This window comes from Ictidomys tridecemlineatus, chromosome 6 (assembly GCF_052094955.1).
Source record: "Ictidomys tridecemlineatus isolate mIctTri1 chromosome 6, mIctTri1.hap1, whole genome shotgun sequence".
Taxonomy (NCBI): Eukaryota; Metazoa; Chordata; class Mammalia; order Rodentia; family Sciuridae; genus Ictidomys; species Ictidomys tridecemlineatus.
The window spans coordinates 2,932,228-2,953,281 of NC_135482.1; the positions used below are offsets into that span (position 1 = coordinate 2,932,228).

Genomic DNA, 21,054 nt, shown 5'->3' on the forward strand with positions numbered 1-21,054 from the left:
AACGTCCACAATGGCAATGTGCCAACTGGCAGAGTTCCTGGGCTTTCCTTTTGTATCTTTTTTGAATCTTCACCATGATGGTTCCATTGTGATATATTTAACAGCCCCTCTTTAATGCACCATGGGCTACACCTTTGTATCGTCTTAATGTACGCCCTGTTCTTGATTTTACTCAGATGCCTCCTTCCTCTAGCACTTTACTTAACACCCTTTCAGTTTGTTTCTTATTAATTTTTAATTCCATATTTCTGTGACAAAGATACCCCTCACTAAGATAATGCAAAACAAAACCAAGACAAAATGAAACAAAAATGGAACAACACAAAATCATTATATCAGCCTTTCTATCCTCCTGAAATGTCCATCCATCCTTGCTCCCTATCTGTTCCTCAGACGCAAATAGTTTTTCCTCAGATGTGAGCAGTTTTTCTTCCCTCTCACTCATCTCCAGGGACTGGCAACTTAAAACAAAAGTGAAGCAAAACAAAAGAAGAATCTTTAAATGGCTCCCCATCCTCTCGCCCTGCCCTCAGGAGCGAGCAGTTTACCTTATCACTTACCTCAGACGTTCCCTGTATGGGCCACCAAATGCCGCAGTCTGGCTGGGCACAAATCATGAGCCACTCAAGCAGGAACAAACTTTATTTCCAAACTCCCCGAACGCCACCCACGCGGCTCTTCCAGGAATACCACACACCAACCGGAAAATCCCTCCTCCGGAACTTCCCCAACCAATGCCAACTCTCCAGGAATCCCCATGAGAAATCCAAAGTAGTGGGCGCCCCAGGTGGACAGCAGGGGTCTAATATACAATTGAATACAAAGCTTAACATAACCATCATCATCTCAATGGCTCGCTGGTGTCACCTCTCAACCACTCCCTTCTGGCAAAAATGCCATGCATTCCGACTTGGCTGTGGCTCTCAGCACTCTGGGCCTCGGGATGATTCCCTGCTGATGGCCTCTTAGCTTGCACACCCCATGTCCGGCCGTCCAGACCTGATGGGCCAGCTTCTCCATCCAGAGGATGCTCTTCCTTCCCCCGATCTGCACTCAGAGCAGATGCTTCACTGTGTCAATGACTGTTGTTTAGAGCCTACAGTCAAATTTAGGGATGGGGAAAACCCACAGTATCATTCTAATTTGCTGTAAAGCAAAGGCTGGAAGCTTGAGCTAAGGAGGAAATGAAGGTGAAGACCCCTGAGCTCTTGGTAGTGGAGATCTGCTGACTCAGCTGACTGTGTCATCACACAGGGCCACTGGAGTCTGGATCCTCGATGAGGCCCTCAGGGCCAAGGCCAGTGTTCCGGTGTCTGCCAGGAGTCAATCATTTTTTAATTAAAAAAATCAATCAATTTTAATTAATTTTTGATTGATTTAAGAAATGATTCAGTCAGGTGCAGTGTTGCATGCCTGTCATCCCAGCTACTCAGGAGGCTGAGGCAGGAGGATCACAAGTTCAAGGCCAATGTCATCAACTTAACTAAGTCCTGTCTCAAAGTAAGATTTAAAAAACTTAAAAGGGCTAAACATGTAGCTCAGTGGTAGACAGCTTGCCTAGCATGTGTGAGATCCTGAATTCAACCCCCAGTTCCTGTCACTCCCTCATTAATTGGCATATAACTGGCAAACAAAATTTGTGCATATTTAAAGAGTACAAATTGGATAAGTTTTGACATAAGTTCACATCCAGGAAACCACCATCGCAATCAAGAACGGTCCCCTCTTGTCCTTCCATGTCCACCCCTCTGGTCTGCTTCACGACAGATTAGTTTGCCTTTTAGATAAGCCAGCTTTAAACTCTTTCCACTTACATAAGCAAGCATTCATCAACATGATAACATCTACTTTTATGGGTAGAAGCAAGCTTTTAAAATTCACTGCTCTCATGAGAGTCAGGCTGGGAATTCTGTCTCCTCTGGTGTCAGGTCTGTTCAAATCTTTGGCCAGTTTTTAAAGCCAGGTCATTTATTTCCTTTCAGGAGAGTTTGACAGTTCTTTCCGTATTCTGGTTATAATTCCTTTATCGAGTATATGTTTTCCAAGGACTTAGTCCCAATCTGTTACTTTTTATTTTCCTAGAATTATCTTTTGAAGAGCAAGTTTCCCTTTTGATAAAGTCCAACTTACTATTTTTGTCTTTTATGAATGGGGATATTGGTGCCATATCTGTGACGTCTTTGCTAACCCTGGGTCACAAAGATTTTCTCCCGTTTTCTTCTAGACGTTCTATAGTTTTAGATTTTACATTTAGATCTATGATCTATTTGTAGTTAATATTTGCTATCTGGTGTGAGGTAGGGATTGAGTTCATTTTGGGCATATAGGTAACATATCACTTTCTAAATTTATTGAAACCTATTTTACAACTCAGATTATGGTCTATATTGATAAATTTTCTGTATGCAATGAAAAAATAATATATATCCTGCTATTGTTGTCAATAAGATCAAGTTGGTTGATAATGTTATTTTATAGGCTGATCTGTGTTTGTTCTATGAATCTGAGTATTCTTGTGTGTTGGCCCAGTTCTCCTTGTAGTTCTAGCTCTGCTAGTTAAAGCTCTGCTATTAGATGCATAGACTCTGATGACCGTTAAATCTTTCTAATGAGTTGACCCCACTATTTCTTCCAAGTTTTTTTTGTATCACTCGTCTTTTTTCCCCCAGGGTCTTCAATTATACATACATTAAGTTGCTTAAAGCTATTCCACAGTTAACTGATAATGTTTTCTTTTTTAAAAATCATTTTTTCTCTCTGTGCTTCATTTTAAATAGTTCTTATTCCTATGCCTCAAGTTCACTGTTTTTCTTCTGCAATGCCTAATCTGCCATTAGTCCTCTGCAGTGTATTTTAATCTTGGACACTGCAGTTTTCATTGTGGATTTTGATTTGCATCTTCTGTTATATCTTCCATGTCTCCACTTAGCCTTGGGAGCCTCTGAGATACAATCATAGCTACTGTAATGCACTTGTCTGCTAAACCTGGTACTTCATTCTGGGTCAGTTTCAATTCATGGATTTTCTTTCTCATGATGGATCCTCTCTTCCTGCTCCTTCATATGTCTAGCGATCTTTGATTGACACCAGATATTTTCATTTTACCTTGTTCAGTGCTGGATAGCTTTGTATTCCTATAAATATTCTTGAGCTTGGTTAAAAGCTGCAGTGAAATTGCTTGGAAAACTTCTGATCCTCTTGTGCCTTACTTTTGAGATGCATTAGGCAGGACCATGGTTGTGTGGTCCAGTGTGATCATCCCCCTGCTGGGGCAGGATCTTCTCAGGGCTCTGATTCCCGCTGAAGTGCAAGGGCTTCAGTGCTGGTGGGTGGAACAGGCATTGCTCCCAGTCCTGTGTGAGCACCAGGCACTGTTCCTGGCCCAGAGCGAGGGTTGGGCACCATTCCCTCTGACCCTCTCAGACGGTTCTTTTCCCGGCCTCAAGCACTTCTGTTCACATGCATCCAAAAGTCCCCTGGCAGCTCTCTGGATCCCTCGCTGCACAGCTTTCTCCTCCTGCACTTTGACAGGGACACTCTAGACAAGTTGGTCCCTTCTGGCTCCCAGTTTTATCTCCTCAAAAGGGACTCTGCCAAGCTTTGCCTGGGTGGCTCCTCCCTGCGCTGCAGCCAGGATCCTCTTCTCTCTCCCAGCTGTGGGTGCCATCTCTGCGGATGCCCAGCATCCTGGAAGGGACTGCTCCCTGATGGTCTGGAGTCTTGACTCTTGGTTTCTTCCACCCTGAATGAGGGAGCCAGTATCCCCCGACCTCAGTGCCAGGGACTGAACGGAGGCCACACATGCCAGCCAAGGGCTCCAGCACATCCCCAGCCCATTTTACCTTGAGACAGAGAGTTACTCAGCTGCCCAGGCTGGTCTTGAGCTTTGTGATCCTCCTGCCTCAGCCTCCCGAGGAGCTGGGGTTGAGGGGTGCACCACCACGTTTGGCAGAACTCAATATCCTCACACATAGAGGAGAGGCAGCTTACCAGGTCACAACCAGGGTCTCTCAATCTCTCAACATCCATGTTCCCTTGTGTTAAACAGGAGTATCTTATAACCTCCTTTAATATGGTTCAGATTTGCAAGGCAAATTAGCTATTAATTTATATTTTAACAATTTATTCACTCCTTAAAGATCCTAATAAACCTTCTTGGGCATACACCTGAGTTTGAGGGGTTCTGGGTATTGAACCAAGGGCCACTAGCCATTGAACTACATCTCCAGCCCTTTAGATTTCTTTTGAGATAGGGTCATGCTAAGTCACTGAGGGTGGCCTCCACCTTGCCATCCTCTTGTCTCCACCTCCCCAGGTGCTGGGATTATAGGCATGCGCCAACACACCTGGCTTGAGATTCTCATACAGCTCTTTGGGCATGTACCTGAGAGCCTGACACAGGTCCTCATATATAGACCCAAGGGCGTGATGGACCCTGTTCTCCTCACAAATACTCAAATCCCTCTTTTAACTCAGCCTTGGGATTCATCCCCAAACCTGTTCATTTTGAATCTTGGAGAATCTCATACTATCAAGTCTTCATGTAAAATAGTTTTTATAGTTCTGACATTAATGTTAGAATTACTGAAAGACCAACAAAATAGGAAGGAAGAACACCAGTAGGCTATTGAAGAGATTATTCTCTAAAGTACAGAACTCAAGGGACTAGCCAATATAAGTGGACCGTACAGCAGGCGAACCTGATGATCCTAACTGGCCCTGACAGTTCCCTCTGACATCCAACTGTCACCCGACAGTAAGTCAGCCTGCAGAAGGTCTAAGAGACCAGTACAGCGCAGGGCTAAGTGACGCCAGAACCTTCCTCCTGCTCTCATCTGAGTGTGGGCAGGAAGGAACGTGGGACAGGACAGGCCCTCCGGACGCCAGTGAGGCAGCCTCTCAGAAAACGGACTGGGCAGTCGGCTGGCTACTGCACTCCCAGGCAGTCACCCCAGAGAAACGAAAACTCACATTCAATGAAAACCTGCCTGCAAGCCAAGGGCATGAACGAGAGAGGAAAGCACAGCTCGGACATCAGCAACTCAGCAAGACCCTGTCTCTAAAAAAAGATATATTTTTTTTTTTAAAAAAGGGCTGGGATGTGACTCAATGGTAAAGCACAGTGGGTTCAATCCCTAGTTCCAACAACAAGAACAAATAAAACAAGGGTCGGTGGAAGGGGTGCGGGTCAGGCCCCTCACACTGCCCATGTGAGTGAAATGGGCAGCCTCTTGGAAAACGATTTGGAGGTTATCAAACAATTAAACACAGTTATCCGGTGACCCAGCAGTTCCACTCCAAGAGAAATGTAAACATACACCCACACAGACCCGTGAGCCTGTGCCACAGCCACGGTATTCGCGACAGCCCAGAAGTCAGAGCCAAACGTCCACCAGCTGACAAACGGTTGAAAGACTGGAATATCCCTTCAATAAGCAATGAACCACGGAGGCCATGCCCAGCTCGGCCATCCTCAGAGACTCGGCTCTAGGTGGAGGAAGGCCCTCACCCACCTCCTGTCTGACAGCATTTTCACCAAGTGTCCCCAGGAGGAGAGGACATGGGAAGGGGATCCGAGCTTGCCTGGGGCTGGCAGCAGGGGGCGCTGGAGACCCTGGACAGGATTACAAATGGCTCAGGGTTTCCTTCAGGGCTGACAAAAATCTTCTGAAACTAGATTGTGTGACATCAACACAGCACTGTGAGCCCCTGAGACACACGGAATAGCACGTTTTAAATCTGTGCTGTGTAGTCATGTAGGGTACATCTCAACAGAGCCACTGAAACACAACACTGGGGCACGAATTGATCGTAACAGCCCTAAAGCAGAAGCCACCTAGGTGTGCCGCCCTGGCCGGCGACTTGGTAGTAAAGGAAAGGAGCTGTGGACACTCCCAACCCCAGGGTCCCAGCCACAGTGCAGACCCCGCCTGGCCCTGACCTCACCATTTCACCATCTGCTGCCACAGTGGACGTGGGAACCCAGGGTCTGAGGGTGAGCGGTGGTCCCACCCTGCACAGGAGCTGTGGTTGCCAACACCCGCTGACACACCAGAGCACGCGCAGATTTCAGTCCCCTCAGGGAGACTCTGACCTCAAATCTAGGGTTCAAATTCACGTCTGGCAAGCGAACCCAACAGCACCCCCAAGGGTGTTCCCCCCACCCCCGTTTGGAGTCCAGCGGGGGGCTGGGTGCGTTTGCTGCCATTTCCCCTCCCTCCGGCCCATTCCCACGGCTCCTCTTTGTCTTCTGGGATGATGGCCGTCTCCAACTCTCTGCCTGTTAATGGAGGAGGCAGAAGCTGCTTTAATGCCGACCAGTAGGAGCCCCTCACGGTGGCAGGTGGGTATGAGAATCCACATCAGGGGAACCTGTCGCCGGAGGCACCTTGTGTCCCACGTGGCAAATACAAGAAACCCACAGTGTGACTGTTCTGGCCTTCTCCAACTGAGAGGGCAGAAAGAAGGTGGCGTCCCCCTGATGACATCGCTGGAAGCTGTTCCATGTCACCTGAACATTTAGCAAATGCCAGTCACTGGGGCCTCCTTCCACAGCTGAGTGCAGGACCAGCCCTTTCCTAAGGAAACTGGGACAGTTCAATTTAGGGAACACCAAGGGGACAGAAGCAAGCTGTTCTTAAAAATGGAACTTTCTGCTATTAATCAAAGTTCTGCATAAAAATAAGAGAAACAGGGAACCTGCTAAGGGTCTATTCTCCAGGCACAGTAGTCTTTCTGGGGTCACTGATGATGGGACTGCCTGGGCCAAACACCAGAGCATGCTGGGAACTGTGGAAGTGAGGGCTTCCTGCAGCCACCCTGCGCCCCTGCCCTGCCGGCAAGCGGGAATGTCCAGACCGCACAGCTGCCCGCAGACTGGGCCCGACACGCCCTGATGCAAGCTTGTCTCTTATGTCTTCACAGAGCTGCTGTTTCCCGTCACTTGCAATCGGGTTTTCTTGTTTGCTATTTGTTCTGAGTGATTATTTCCCTTTTCAATGTCCCTCAGGGGCACCTTGGCTCAGGGGTCACCTGCTCCCACCCAGCTCCAGCCACAGCCTCTGCCCACTCTCTACCTCCCTCAGGGTGCAGGGCCCCGTTCCTACTGGGTTCATGGTCCTGAGGGAGAGCCCTGACTTGCCCCCACCCCTGCTGAGGGACTCACTGAGCAGCCTCCTCCCAGGTACTGGGTTTGCAGGTAGGGAAGAGACCAGGGGCAGGTACCACTCAAGGCCACATGGTCACATTTTTTAAAGGGGCCACACTCCCTTTTCAAAATAGAATGTAGAAACTGCTTTAATGGTACCAGCAGTAACTCAGGTCCAAGGTCAAGTTCTCCCTGCCCGCGTGGTGGAGCACCTTCTCATACACAAGCCCCTCGCTGCTGGGCTGACTCTCCAGGCTTTGTCAGCTCCTTTAGCCTTGTAAGTGACCTACAGCTCTGCCCTTGGCCCTGACCTGCCAGAGGGAGCCTCTTACCGGCTAAATTGGAGCTGTCCCAGCCCCACTCAGAAGCCCTGGTCTGCTCATACACAGAGCGCAAAGCAGGCTTCCAGGGACCTGATGCCATCTTCTCTTGGGACCTCATGTCCTCCCACCCCGGACATTCCTCCAGTCACACTTCCTTGCTGCTCCTCACTGGCCCAGCTGCTGCTGCTCTGCCAGGACACCGGGTCTCCCTCTGCCCAGCAGTCCTTCCTCCTCCCTGAGGTCCACCTGCCCAGCCCGGGGTCCTCACCCCACCCATATCTGCTCTGTGCTTGCCCTTCCCGCTGCACCTGGCAGCTTCTAACACACCAAGTCACAAACTCAGCCACCTTGAAGACGATCTGGCTTCCTCTCTGAGAACAGAGATTTTGCGCATGGGGCTCACTGATGTATCCCTAGTGCTTAAGAGTGGAGCCTGGCACAGGGAAGGAGCTCTCTAAACATTTGATGACGTTTGATCCAAGTGAGCGCATCTTCTCTTCACTTCCCTCTGCAAACCCTGTACTCTGACCAAAATAAACTACTCAGCATTTTCCAGACCCACCTCACGTTCCCCAGCCTCCATCCTCCGTCCTGTTCTTTCCACCTGAAGTACCCCACCCTACACTCACACATTTGAGCAGAGCTCAAGCATCTCTTCTTTGAGAGCCTCCTGGACCCCCTGGGGTGAAGGACCACATCCACCTCTACCTCGCCACAACTCAGGTCGTAGGTCATAGGCACTGAGCTGTGCCTTGAGCAGAGCTCTCCTCTGTCCCCTCCGCCCTACACAGGCAGGTGTTCACTAAAACTTAATGAGCTAGTGGAACACTGGTGCTATATTCTGGACATTGTTCCTCTCTTATAAAAAACTCATTTTAGCAATGAGCCTATGAAAGGAGCTTACCCAGGGGACACAGCCAGTGTTTGGGGAACAGAGCTGATCGTAGGACAAACTCTTCTCTAAAGAAATAAGGATAAATACAACTTTAAAGTGTTAAGAACACCAAGCCAACAGAAGCCAGCTATTTACAAACCATGTGGGATTCTCTGCTATGAAGTTCCTAAAGTGCATCCTGAAACCACCTAAAAGGAGAGCATGTGGGGGCTCCTAGTCACCTAGAATGTCTGTAATGTCTGTAACAAGCTCTGTGGAGTCTACATTGTCCCATTAAACACAGTCAGGACACATTTGCAGGCTTGGTGTCGGATGTCAGTATCCTTACATAGCAAACAAGGCTCTTCTAAAGAGTTAACTGACTCCTTTCCAATACTGAGTGTCCCTTCCATGAACATGGTACATCCATCTGTTTACTGGAGCTATATTTAACTTCTCCCAATAATATAATCAGAATTCTGAGTAGAAGTCTTGCATCTATTTTAAAATTTATATCTAGGTACATGATATACATATTTAATTTAGTTTTAATTAGTAGACTGTTATTATATAGTAGTTTAAGCTTTAGAGAGAAATTAAGAAGCAAGTGCACAGAGTTTCACCCCCTCCATAGTTTCCCTATTGTCAACATCTGGCGTGGGTGAGGTACATTTGTTACCACTGGTGAGCCAATGCTGATATATTATTAGCTAAAGTCCATAATTCTCATTACTGTTCATTCTTTGTGGGTGTACATTCCACAGGTTTTGGCAAATGTATAGAACAGCAATTATCACCATTATAGTATACTACAGAGTCGTCCTACTGCCCTAAAAATGCCCTGCGCTCCACCTACTCAATTACCCACCCCCAACCCTGAGCCCCTGGCAACTACTGATCTTTTTACAGGCTTCATGATTTTGCCTTTTCTATAATATCATACAGTTGTGAGATCATACAGGATGGAGTTTTTCAGGTATACAACATGCTTGATGATAATATAACTGGTATTGTTTGCCAACATGTATTCCAAAGTGGCTGCTGCATTCCCATCAGCAGCATACGTGAGTTCTGTTCCATGTCCTAACATATGTGGTCAGTATGCTGAGTTTCAGCTGCTGCAGGGAGCCTATAGTGATATCTTTATTAACAGTGATATCTACTACTATTAATTTACATTTCACTAATGTCCTTTTTTATCTGCTTACTTGCCATCCATTTAAACGTGCCCTTTATTGATGAGCTACTTCAAAGATTTTCTCCATTTTTAATTGGGTTGTTTGTTGTTTTCTTACTGGATTATAAGAGCTCTCTGTATATTCCAGATCCATCTTTCTTTAGATATACATTTTGTAAATATTTTCTTTGAGCCTGTGGCTTGACTCTTCATTTTCTTACATATCTTTTGATACGAAAAAGTTTATAATTTTATAATAATAATTTTTTCTTTTATGGTTCATGCTTTTTGAATCATATTTTAAAAAATCTTTGGCAAACTCCAAATCCCTATGACTTTTCCCTATGCTTTCTTCTGGAATTTCTATGGTTTTAAATCTTAAAATTACATCTAGGACCCATTTCAATAACACAATAATATGTGATAATATCATATTATATTAACAATAAATACTATTTGGCATGTGGTATGAGCTGAGGGTTGAGGTTCCTTCTTCTGCATATGGTCATCTAATTGTTACAGCGCTGTTGGCAGAAAAATGGCCTTTTCCCCGCAGAAAAGACTTGGCACCTGACCTGACATCGATGGTCCACATAGGCATGGGTCCATTTCTGGACTTCTTGTTCTGTTCCATCCATCTGACTTTTTTCTTATCAATGGTGCCATATTGTCTTGATTCCTGTGGCTCTATAATAATTCTTGAAATCAGGTGGTCTACATGTCCAGCTATGTTGATCCTTTTCAAAGTTGTCTTAGTCACCACAGGCCCTTTGTATTTCTGTAGAGTTCAGAACTAGCTTGTCAAATTCCACAATTGGGCATTTTGCGATCTGCTTTTGACTGTACTGAGTCTGTAGGGCATCCTGAGAAGGACTTCTGAGTCTTCTGATTTAAGAGGATTGTTATATCTCACTCTTTATTAAGGTCTTTTAAAATTTCTCTCAACAGAATTTTGTAGATTTCAGTGAACATGATTCACACATTTTATCGTGAAGCATTTTGTAATTTCAATGCTGGATTACACTAACCTATTCCTATTCCCAACTTGCAGCACACAGAAGATTCTTTTCAAGATCTTGTTAGTCAGCTCTCACTGTGATGAAAATATCTGAGAAATCAACTTATTTTGGCTGGTGGTTTCAGAGGTTTCAGTCCGTGTTTGACTGGCCGAAGTGCTCTGCATTGGAACCGAGGCAGAGCCATGGCGGGAAGTGGTTGGTAGAACACAGCTGCTCCCTCACGGCAGACGGGGAGCAAAAGGACAAGGGGGCTAGGGGACAAGGCGCCCTTCAGAGGCACAGCCTGTGACTCACCCCTTCCAACGAGGCCCAGCTCCTACAGCTTCCACCACCTTCCCATACTACAGCAGGGGGACACCCGTCCTTCAACACACGAGCCTTTGGGGACGGTCCAGTTCCAACCATCAAAGCTGCTCTGGGGCCTTCATTGTCTGGCTCAGGGGTTAGCTCCGATGCTCCTTCTGTGAAGGTAATGTCTTTGCTTCTTTCCTCTTAGCTTCTTTTAAGATAACGTTTTGTCTTTATTTCTTCAGGAGTTTTACTGTGGTGTAAACATATACATGTAAATCCTGCTTGGGGTTCTCTAGGCTTCTTGGACTTGCAACATGTCTTTCCTCATCACTCACCATTCACCCACCACCAGGCTCAGTTACACTCACTACATCCTTTGCATTTCTAGTCCTTCATCTCTTCGTGCTTCACTTTGGCTACTTTTTTCTGATCTATCTTATCATTCACCAATTCTTTCTTCGGTGGTGTCTATTCTGCTGTTATGGCTATCTATAGAGTATGTAATTTCACTTTGTGTATCTTTTAGGTTTGCAACTAAAAATGGTTACTTTCAAATCAATGTCCTTTTTGGGAATGTTATTTCTAATGCACTATCAAAATGATCAATTTTGTCTTCCACCTTTTTGAACACAGGAAGAAGGTCAAAGTTTATGTCTTGTAAGTCTAATGCTGAGAGTCACGGGAGTCTGTTTCTATCATCTGTTGTTTCTACTGATTCATGAGGCTTCTCTCACCTGCTCGGTCAGTTTTGTGCTATTGCCGTTACTAGAAAGCCTTGACGCACGTGGTAGTGTAAGACCACAGAAGGGTCATGTAAGCTGAAATGGTGCAAAGTAATTTTAATAACCCATGAGAACAATCACACTTGTCCTGTAACTTTTAAATTTTTTGTCAGCATATGAAAACCATCTCTGGCTATGAGTTGTAAACACACAGGGAAACTTTTTTAAAGACAGTAAAACTAGTGTTTGTTTAGCACTGTAATAATGTAACAGGTAAGAAACCATAGTGAGAACTACGATGCCTACTTTTCTGTAAGAACCTTCCGGAGGCAGCGTGAGTGCACTGGTCTGCTTTGTGGCACTGTGTATGGGGCCTGGGAGGCTGACACAGGCAGCCCCGAGAGGGGACACTAGTCTAGATTCTTGGGGTGGGCCCAGTAGACTCCCCTGAGCTCTTAGCAGCTGACAACCTTTGCTGGCAGAAGGGGTGGCGGGAGTGACCAGGCAAAGGGGGGTAGGGCGAAGGAAGCCAGGGCACTCGCACGCCACTGACTCTGGCCGAGGAGGGAGCCACAGCCGGGGAACATGCTGGCCCCTAGAAGCTGAGCACAACCCTTGGCTAACAGGCAGCAAGGGGCCGGGGCCAGATGGGCTTTTCAAACCTCATGAAATTGTGTATAAAGAGGAAGGATTTGACTGTATGCAAATTTCATCTCAATAAATCAAATATAAGAACAAAGCCAAATGCCTCCCCTCTGCTGCCTGGTTTCCAGGGAGTCTCCTACAAAGTGAGAGCTTGCTATGGAAGGCCCCCCCACACCACACACCTCAGAGCAGGTGACTGGGCTGTGTGTCCAGGACATCAGGAGGCCAGCTTGCTCCCACCTCACGTGACAGGGTTTGTGGCCCCGGGGTCTCCTCCACCCTGGCAGGCAAAGCCTGCACGAGAAGGCCTCCATACCAGGCTTCCTGCTGGCCTCTGCAGGGAGTCCTCACCTCATTCACGCCTTTCACATTGAAGGGTGCCAGGCCCAGGCCTGCAGCCCACCCTGCCCCGACCGGGTGGAAGCCAGCCCTCGGCTCTTGGGAGCTGCAGACACACAGCACGAGGGCCACATGGGCTTGCTGACTTTTCACACTGGACCTGTGGGCGACCCAGCGAGGCAGATGCTGTGACTAAGTGACGTGGTTTCCTGAATGCAGGCCCTCAGGGTCATGTGAGAGTTAATGGTCACCAGAGATTAGATCCTGCTGACCGATGTGGGTCAAGAGGGGTTTAACCGGGCATTTAATACCTTTAAGATCATAATCAGAAGAATTAAAATGGGTTCTGAAGATTCTTGGAGAATTTTATGTCTTTCTTCTCCCTCAACTTAATTCCTTTAGCGAGAAGCAATTCCAAATTTTGAGGACAAACAGGTACTGAGCTGCGCTGGATCCCTGTAAATCCTGCGCGCCTTCCTGGCCACTCCCGCGACCCTTGGTCCAGCTCTTCACATGCTGCAGGTCGTGCGCTTCCCCACTTCCCCTCCCGGCAGCCCCGCTGCACTCACCGTGTCCTGCAGAGCCCCCTGCTCCCCCAGCACCTAGGACAGCGCTGGCACTGTTGACGTCCAGAAAACACCCGCAAAGCAATGAACGAACTTGGGAATAAATGACGGGCAAGCTTCGCAAACAGCCGTGGAGCAAAGGCACCAATGTCAAAGCAGACAGATGCAGAGCGCCACAGGGCACGTGCCCCACGGGACTCCTGGATGTAGCGTGGGAAGACCCAGGAAGGCACTGGACCTAGCCCATGTGAGGCCAGCTGAGAACGCTACCTGAGTCTGAGAGCCCCGAAGGTGGCAAGGATCCTGTCCCTTGTGCTGCCCCGGAGGCTCCCACTCCAGCCCAGCTGGGGCCCGTTACTGAGCCAGGGAAGGGACACCAGGGTCAGGGCAGCTCAGACAGACCCAAGGAGTTGGAGTGTCCTGGGGAAGGTGGCGGCGACGCCTGAAGGCAGAGGGTGATGGACTTGGAGCCCAGCAGAGCAGTAGCCAAGGGCAGGGGTGTTGTGGGAGGCAGAGGGGCAGCCAGGCCGGGGCAGGGAGGACACAACAGTGTGCAAGAAGGGGGACGCCCTCCGGCCTGTCTTCCTGAGGAGCACGCAGAATCAGGAAGTACACATCTGCTTCCTGGCCCCGCAGCAACTCACCTCTGGGTGGCAGTGGGACACGGGGTGGCCCTCAGGGTGACTGGAGGGTGGACATGTTACACCGAGGGCGGCAGCTTCGTATTTCCAACTCCTTCTCTGAGGTCTGAGTGTTTACTCCCCTCCTGTCTTTCAGACGTTTCATTCTTGTAGAGTAGGTACCAAACCCAACATGATGGGGGTGATTTTCTGAAATACCTTTCACAAAGTGCCTTCTCCTGCTAAGAAAGCCCACATTTAAACGCATCTGTTCCCAGCGGGTGACCTCGCATCCTTAGCTTCTGTGCTCTTCTTAGGAGTGCTCTTCTTTTTCTGAAGCCCTAGTTCCCTAAGCCTGTGCCTCTGTTATTATTCAGATTATCAGCTGCCCTTGAGGGTGGTTAAATATTCACCTTCACTTAGACTTCTGCCCCAGACACCAAAAGATAACCTGGTTGGATTCACCCAGAGAACAGAGCAGGTGAAGCTCCGAGAGGAAGAAAGGCGCACTGTTTCTCTCTTCTTACGTTGGCCTCCGCCAACAGCCTCACTCTGTCCACACTCAAAGCCAGGGACTTTGGAAGAGCTGCCACCACTCTTGATGGAGAGCTGTCCATGCAAAGCTTTCTCCTGACTCCAGCTGCCATTCCCTTGGCCAGGAACTGGGACCCCTGGGGTTCCCACGCCAGCTCAGACCACACTCACATCCTTCCCTGGCCATTCCAAGCAGGGCTTGCTACCTACCCTTCCTCCACCACCGTGATGGGTCCGCCCTCCACCCCTGGACTCCTGAGTGGGCATCCCTGTACCCCACGTCTACAATGCTTTCTGCTTCCCTCCCCACCTTCCTGTCATCTCTGGTTACAGAGGTCTCCTAACTCCACCAGTCAAGCTCCCTCTCCAGGGACAGGGGCTTTGGCTGCGTTCAGAAGCCCCCACCGCTTTCTCTGGCGGTGCCTCTCCCTGTCCGAAGCCCTCCTCTGGACACGGGCTCCAGCGCAGGTGGGCTGCGCATCTGTGCGTTGGCTTTTCCAACTGCTGGCCTCTTTCAGGACTTGTCACCAAGTATCCTCACAGAGGAGGTTGCCTTTATGTCTCAAAAATGGCAGTGACAGAATGTCTTCCTTTCTGAAAAAGGCTCTCGACGAGACAAGCGAGGTTTTCAAAGGACAGGAGAACAAGGGTCATGTTTTGAACTTTTGGACAGCCAGTCAGGGAAGGTGAGCCAAAGTTCCCTTGCCTATGTCTGGTGACAGGTTTTGTAACATTTTTCAAAGTGGGGGAAAGGCAATATAGTACTTAGGCAAAATACTCTCCCTCATAAACTGCAGCCAGGTGCAGTGGCCACACCTGTAAGCCCAGCAACTCAGGAGGCTGAGGCAGGAGGATGGCAAGTTCAAGACCAGCCTCAGCAGCTTAGTGAGACCCTGTCTCAAAATGAAAAAATAAAAAGGGCTGGGAGTGTGGTAAAGCACCCCTGGGTTCTGTTCCCAGTAGCACAAAAATCAAGCAAATAAATAGACGGGTTGTAAAGTCCAAAGATATTGTAGCCACATCAAATACTGCCCTGTTTGTTTTTATTGTAAATAGCTTTCACATACTGAGAGATGAGTCCATCTAAACCAAATTTCAAAGTCCTCTGACCATTTTTTTTCTACAAACATCATTGATGTTAATCCCATCCCAACACACAGACAAACACACAGAAGGTGAGCAGGGAATCACCCCGACGCCGACTCAGTCACCACGCTGTCCCGTGGAATGAGCTATAATCGAACTGCAGGAAAGAAGTTATCACATTTGCTCATAATTCTAGACAAAGGCTCCTACGGGGCTTGTGTTATTTTGTCCAGTAAAGAAAATTGCCAGAAAATGCATTTAAAAATTCTTCCAGGAAGCCGTCTCATAGTTCACATACAGGTGATAGAGAAAACTTCAGATCACTTTCAGATCACGGGACCAGACTGGCCAGGGAGCAGTCCTGCCTGTTACAAGCCAGAGTGCTTCACAGTAAATGCGCCTTTCAGTGCGCCTCAGGCTGGCCACTGATTGGCGTGGTTCAGGAAGTCACCGCTCTCCTGCTGGTGCCTGGTGACTTGTCACCACCGTGTGGTTATCACAAAAGGACAGACTTGTTCAGTTACAGGGGCTGTAAGAGCGCCTGGGGCCTGGGGCCCCCTCACTCTTGACCCTAACTTCAACTCGAATCACTCATAACCGGCTTCTCAGAACTCTGAGACAGTTCTGCATTCTATTCCTGACTCTCACAGTTCCAATTATGCTCTTTCAAAGATTTGCTTCTGGCCCCTAAAGTGTCAAGCACATGGATCAGATCAGACATTTTTATTGCTCTTTATTTGCAAATTTCTTAAAATAGAGCCAAATAAAAAACAGAGGCAGGCTGCACCGGAAACATCTGATCACTGTTTTCTCAAATCTCTCCCAGGAGTCTCTCTCTACCGACAGTATTCCCACACTTCCCAACTCACCAAGGTATCCCTTTCCTACTGCGTTGGTTGTTTGGCATTTGAATCCATGATCTTACAGGAAAAAAAAATAGCATTTTATTTAAACAGATCCTCAAGCCACTTCATAAGTCTATTTAATGTACAACACCTCCCAAACTTAGTGACCACTACAAACCGAATCACTTCAGCTGCAACTCTCCCAGCCCTGCTGCAATGGCAGCTACACGAGGGAAGCTGGGAAATGCCAAGGGGTATCCCGCCGTGGAGGGACAGGATAAGCGGTCATCTGCAGGCTTGGAGCTGTGTGCACTACAGCTTAGGCGCCCCCCAGGAGCTTCCATGCACAGCTGACTACTGTGCTGATCACAGAGACCCATCATTAGTTTTTGGGATTTAAATTCTATTAACCATTCACATATTCAAGAAGCATTTACAAGCACCTACTGAGTGCACAGGACTAGCAGAGCAGTAACAAACAGGACACACTCTGTCCTCAGGGAGTCCGACCAGGCGGACAAGGAGCCTCAATGCTGGATAGCAGCTGGCTGTGCATCCAGGGAGACTGCATGGAGACTGCATTTCAGCAGGGCCCTGCAGGACCAGGCACAATCTGTGGCACAATCTAGACACACTGCAAGATACATTATTACCAAAACCTGGGGTCACATCCAAACTCAAAGCCAACAGGAACCCCTCAATGCTGACTTGGTTCTTACCAGTGGAGAATGTCCCTTTACCTCTACAAAATTGAAAACAAAAGTGTTTTGGGTATTTATGGGGCAGGGGAAGTGTTTCTTTCCAGTAGTCTTTGAAAGATAACAAATTAATGAGAGCAAACCCAACTCAGGCAGCAGATCTGCTGGGTGAGAATGCATGCAGTGTCCTTCCTTCTCGGGATCTCCTGGGGTGGGCACAGTTTGGAGCCAGAGCCCATGAGCTTGGCAACACTCCAGAGTGGCCTGGAGGAGAATCCAGCTTCTGCTGAGAGGAGGTGGACAGAGGCCTTCACACCTGCAGGCAGAAGCCCATGGGCCAGAACCCAGGCAGGACTAACCTTTCCCACCCTCAACCTGTCTCCCTGGTGCCTACCAAAATGTACAGCTGGGCACGGTGGCGCACGCCTGTAGTCTCAGAGGCTTGGGAGGCGAAGGCAGGATAACCGTGAGTTCAAAGCCAGCCTCAGCAATTTAGCCAGGCGCAGAACAACTCAGTGAGCCCCTGTCTCTAATAAATTACAAAATAGGTCTGGGGATGTGGCTCAGGGGTTGAGACCCCTGAGTTCAATCCCTTGTACCCAAAAACAAAAATTTAAAAAAATGTCCAAATACTTTTCTTTCCACCCTATATGGGTCTTAAAACAACTTGGGTGGGACTGGGGAGCTAGCTCAGTTGGAATACTGCTTGCCTTGCATGCACAAGGCCCTGGGTTCAATCCCCAGATGAGCTGGCGAGGGTAAGGGCTACAGCCTGTGGCGGGCACTCTCTTTAGGCCCTCCAGGGTATCACTGCCAGGAGGTACAGAGTCATTAAGTGCTACAGAAGCAAAGAACACACCCCTTCAAACAAGAGCAAACCAGACTGGGTCCTTCAGTCACCTGTAGAATAGGCTGCAAACACAGCCCACGCACGCAGGGCACTCCTCTCCAGAAGCAGCCCACGCATGCTAGCCCCCGAAAAATGCAGACAAGAAGCAAGTTCCTTCACACACAGCCCACACACAGCGGGGTCTTACCTTAAACTATCTGGGCGCTGGGGATGTAGCTCAGGGCTGGAGTGTATGTTTAGCGCATGAGAGGTCCTGGGTTCCATCCCCAGTACCCCCCCCAAAAAAAACTTAAATAAAACAAAATCTACCAAAATCTCCCCAAGAAAAAAAGAAACCCACAAATCTCTTATCACCAAGTTATAAATTTAAATTATGTTCTTAATTTCCCTAACCACATAGTCTAAAAGGTGAACTAGCTTGTTTTATGTGTTTATAAGGCTGCAATAACAGCAAGTCTGTTCCACAGAAGCGCTGCCATTTTATACAATGTCTACAAAACATTTGAAAAATGGACTTTATATCAAGCACCAAAACCAGGTATAAATGGAGAACCTCAATTCCAGAAAAGGACAACTCAACGGGCCGCGTCTTCTGTGTGTGGCGCAACACAATCAGGGTGGCACGAAACAGTGATGCTGGTCACCCGAGACACTCACCCCATGCCACCAAGAGCGCACCCACCCTTTCACACACCCGGACCACAGGAGAGCAAGGAGGGGAGGGAAGTTTGGCAAGTCTAAAATGCATTTACAGTAAGTAGAAACATTTTAGTGAACGTTTTAGAAAATGACTTAATATTTATTATAAAAACACTAATGCTCAAGGCATGCAAGAAAAAGAGCACATGGAGCAAGATGTCACTAAGAGCAAGATGTTGCGGCCAACGGTGCTCCCCTCTCTGCACTCCAGTTTCTTCATCTTTTATATGATGAGAATTATCATTAGGTTTCTTTTCTATATTCCAGAGTGAAAATCAGCTTCATAAGCAGATGGACAGTTACACTGTTCATGATGGGTGCAGTGATCCCCAGCCGCTACTCAGTGAATGGGCATAGAGGGGACGAACTATGTGTGTGTCTCTGGACTGACTAAAGGTTGCTCTATCTAAACACAAAGGAATATTACATGGATATTTAAAAGGATAAAGCAGAAATACATTTTCTTTTTCACACAGAACTGTTTCTCTTAACCTAGTATTCAAAAAGCAAGTTACAAAACTATAGAGAAAAAAAAACCTTTTCTATTCTCTGATTCTCTCACACATACATAAAACTTTTAACACTCTGTTTACAGGCTTGACAGATGTAAGCTAGTTAAAAAGAGCTGTTGTGGGATTGTGGCATGTCTTATATGTTTAAGATGTGGGGGGGGGGAAGGAAACATTTTTTTTCTATTATCAATTAATTTACTTCTGCTTCGAAGCTGCACAAGATTTGTCAAGCCCATTGCCTCTTGTCTTTCACGGAGGGTGACTACCCAGATGTTCATCATCTGCTGTGTCCTGGGGTCATCCCTGCTGGGGCTGCTGGCAGTTCTGGCACCAACCCACCCAATGGACAAGCATCTGCTTAATGTTCAAAATGATAGCTGCTAGGAGACAGCACGCTGGTCTTAACTGGTTGGTGTCAATAACTCAAGTGATTGGTAAGTTATAACATTTCTCAAAGTTTCATTATCATTTTAAACTACACAAAACCAGCCTGTCACAAAGAAATGATGTTTCCAGTGCAATGACACAGTCATTCAGAGCCGAAAGGGAATCCGTGCACATTCCTCTTACTTTCCAAGCACTGAAAATGCATTTAACATTACATCAGAAAGTGCTGATTAACTCCCAGACTGCCAGTCTGTCGTGCAAGGGAAACAAACACAAGATATTTCGGTCTGAAAGTAGTAAATTAAGCCTTTTTACCTGGGGTGACAGGTTCTTGGTTCTCAGCGTGTCTTGCCACACACTGTCGCTTTGCCGATCAGGTAGGGCCTTTAATTTCAACCTTGGCAGTGGGAAGACAGAGGAGGAAATGGTTACTATGTTTTCTGGATGCCCCCCAACTCTCCACCACCTTAGGAAAGTCACGGTGACCCTGCTTCTTGAAACGACATCGGGGTCATGGGGCCGTGCCCGGGAAAGCTCTGTGCCCTCCTCCCATAGCCAGTCCCTGGTTTATTTGGGGGGTGAGGGTAGTGGCAGAGGTTGAGGTGGGTATGCAAGCCATAGGGTTCCAGAGTGCCCCTCGGCGCCCCAAACATTACACAACCATGGAAGGAATCTAGACACGTGGGCACACCTCCCTCCTTTATGTTTAAGGAGAAAATAAATAAGCCAGCTAGCCTGGGGGAAAGCCCCAGCGGCCCTGTGGAGGTGGGCGTGGGCAAAGAGCTCTCCGCCCGTCCTCGCTCCCATCCCGGGCATCAATCTGTGAAGCTTCCCTGGAACCACGAGGGAAACCTGGGTGCGCGGTTTCGCAGTCGCCACAGTACCCCACAGAGCCTGCCCTAGGCTGCCCTGGGTTGCTCACTGCGTTTGGGAGCAAAGTGAGAACTGTTCGTCAAACGTGGTCCGCAGCTGGTGACTCTAATCGCGTTTGTGTCTTGTCGGGCAGCGGCCGCAGGGTGCACTAGCCCCAGGGTCGATCTATCTGGGCCTAGGGTTACCTTGCCTTGGGGATCCCTGGGGGGGAGGGTGTCCCGGGAGACGCCCCCAAAGCTGGTGACGCCCAAACTCCACCGCGGAGGGGGGGAGGACAGGGCACGTCGGGATGTCCCCACCCGTGGGCCTTCCCTCCCAGGGTACAACCAGAGGACCCGGCGTCGCTGCGGTCCCCCGAACTCCGCGAAGCCCCCAGCCCCGACAGCTGCGGATGCGGGAGTTCAGAGCAGGCTCCCGGCGCTCCGAGAGAGATTGAGCACGGGACAGCCTCGTGGGCCCTGCACGCCCCGCAAGTTCTCTGCCTGTGCCCTCGCCCCGCGCCCCAGGGTCTCTAGACCCGCGCCCCCAAGGTACGCGCATGCGCCGTCCGGCCCCTCCTTTGCCCTGTCCACCGCCCTCTTCGTCCTGGGGCCAGGGACGCCAGGGCCTCGACCCCCGCCCGCCCGCCTGCCCCTGGGCACCTGGGGCTGCGGTCCGCCGCCTGCCGGTCCACGGGGCTAGCGCACCGAGGGAGGCGGCGCCAGGCAGGGCGCAAGCGGCCGCCTCCACCCAGCCGCCCGCTGCCCCCGCCGTGGGGCCGCTGCGTCCCCGGCCCCTGCCCGGCGCCGCCTCCGCGCGACGGTGCCAGCCGCGCCCCCGTGACATGCACCGCCCCTCGGCCGTCCCC

General features: G+C 48.8%; 1 protein-coding gene across 6 annotated transcripts in view; it reads right to left on the minus strand.

Moving 5' to 3' along the window:
- Positions 1-21,008, minus strand: part of Ppara (peroxisome proliferator activated receptor alpha) — a 60,808-nt gene extending 39,800 nt beyond the window's left edge. The window contains exons 1-2 of one of the 6 annotated variants that reach the window (XM_078052522.1): positions 20,849-21,008; positions 19,650-19,731 (exon numbers count right to left, since the gene is read on the minus strand). The gene's annotated coding sequence lies outside the window, so the exon portion shown is untranslated. Of the gene's footprint in view, positions 1-13,747; positions 14,533-19,649; positions 19,738-20,186; positions 20,208-20,256; positions 20,510-20,534; positions 20,730-20,848 lie in introns of those variants that run through there. The other 5 variants (XM_078052524.1, XM_005335021.5, XM_078052523.1 and 2 more) reach the window with 5 other exon arrangements.
- Positions 21,009-21,054: the final 46 nt, after the last annotated feature.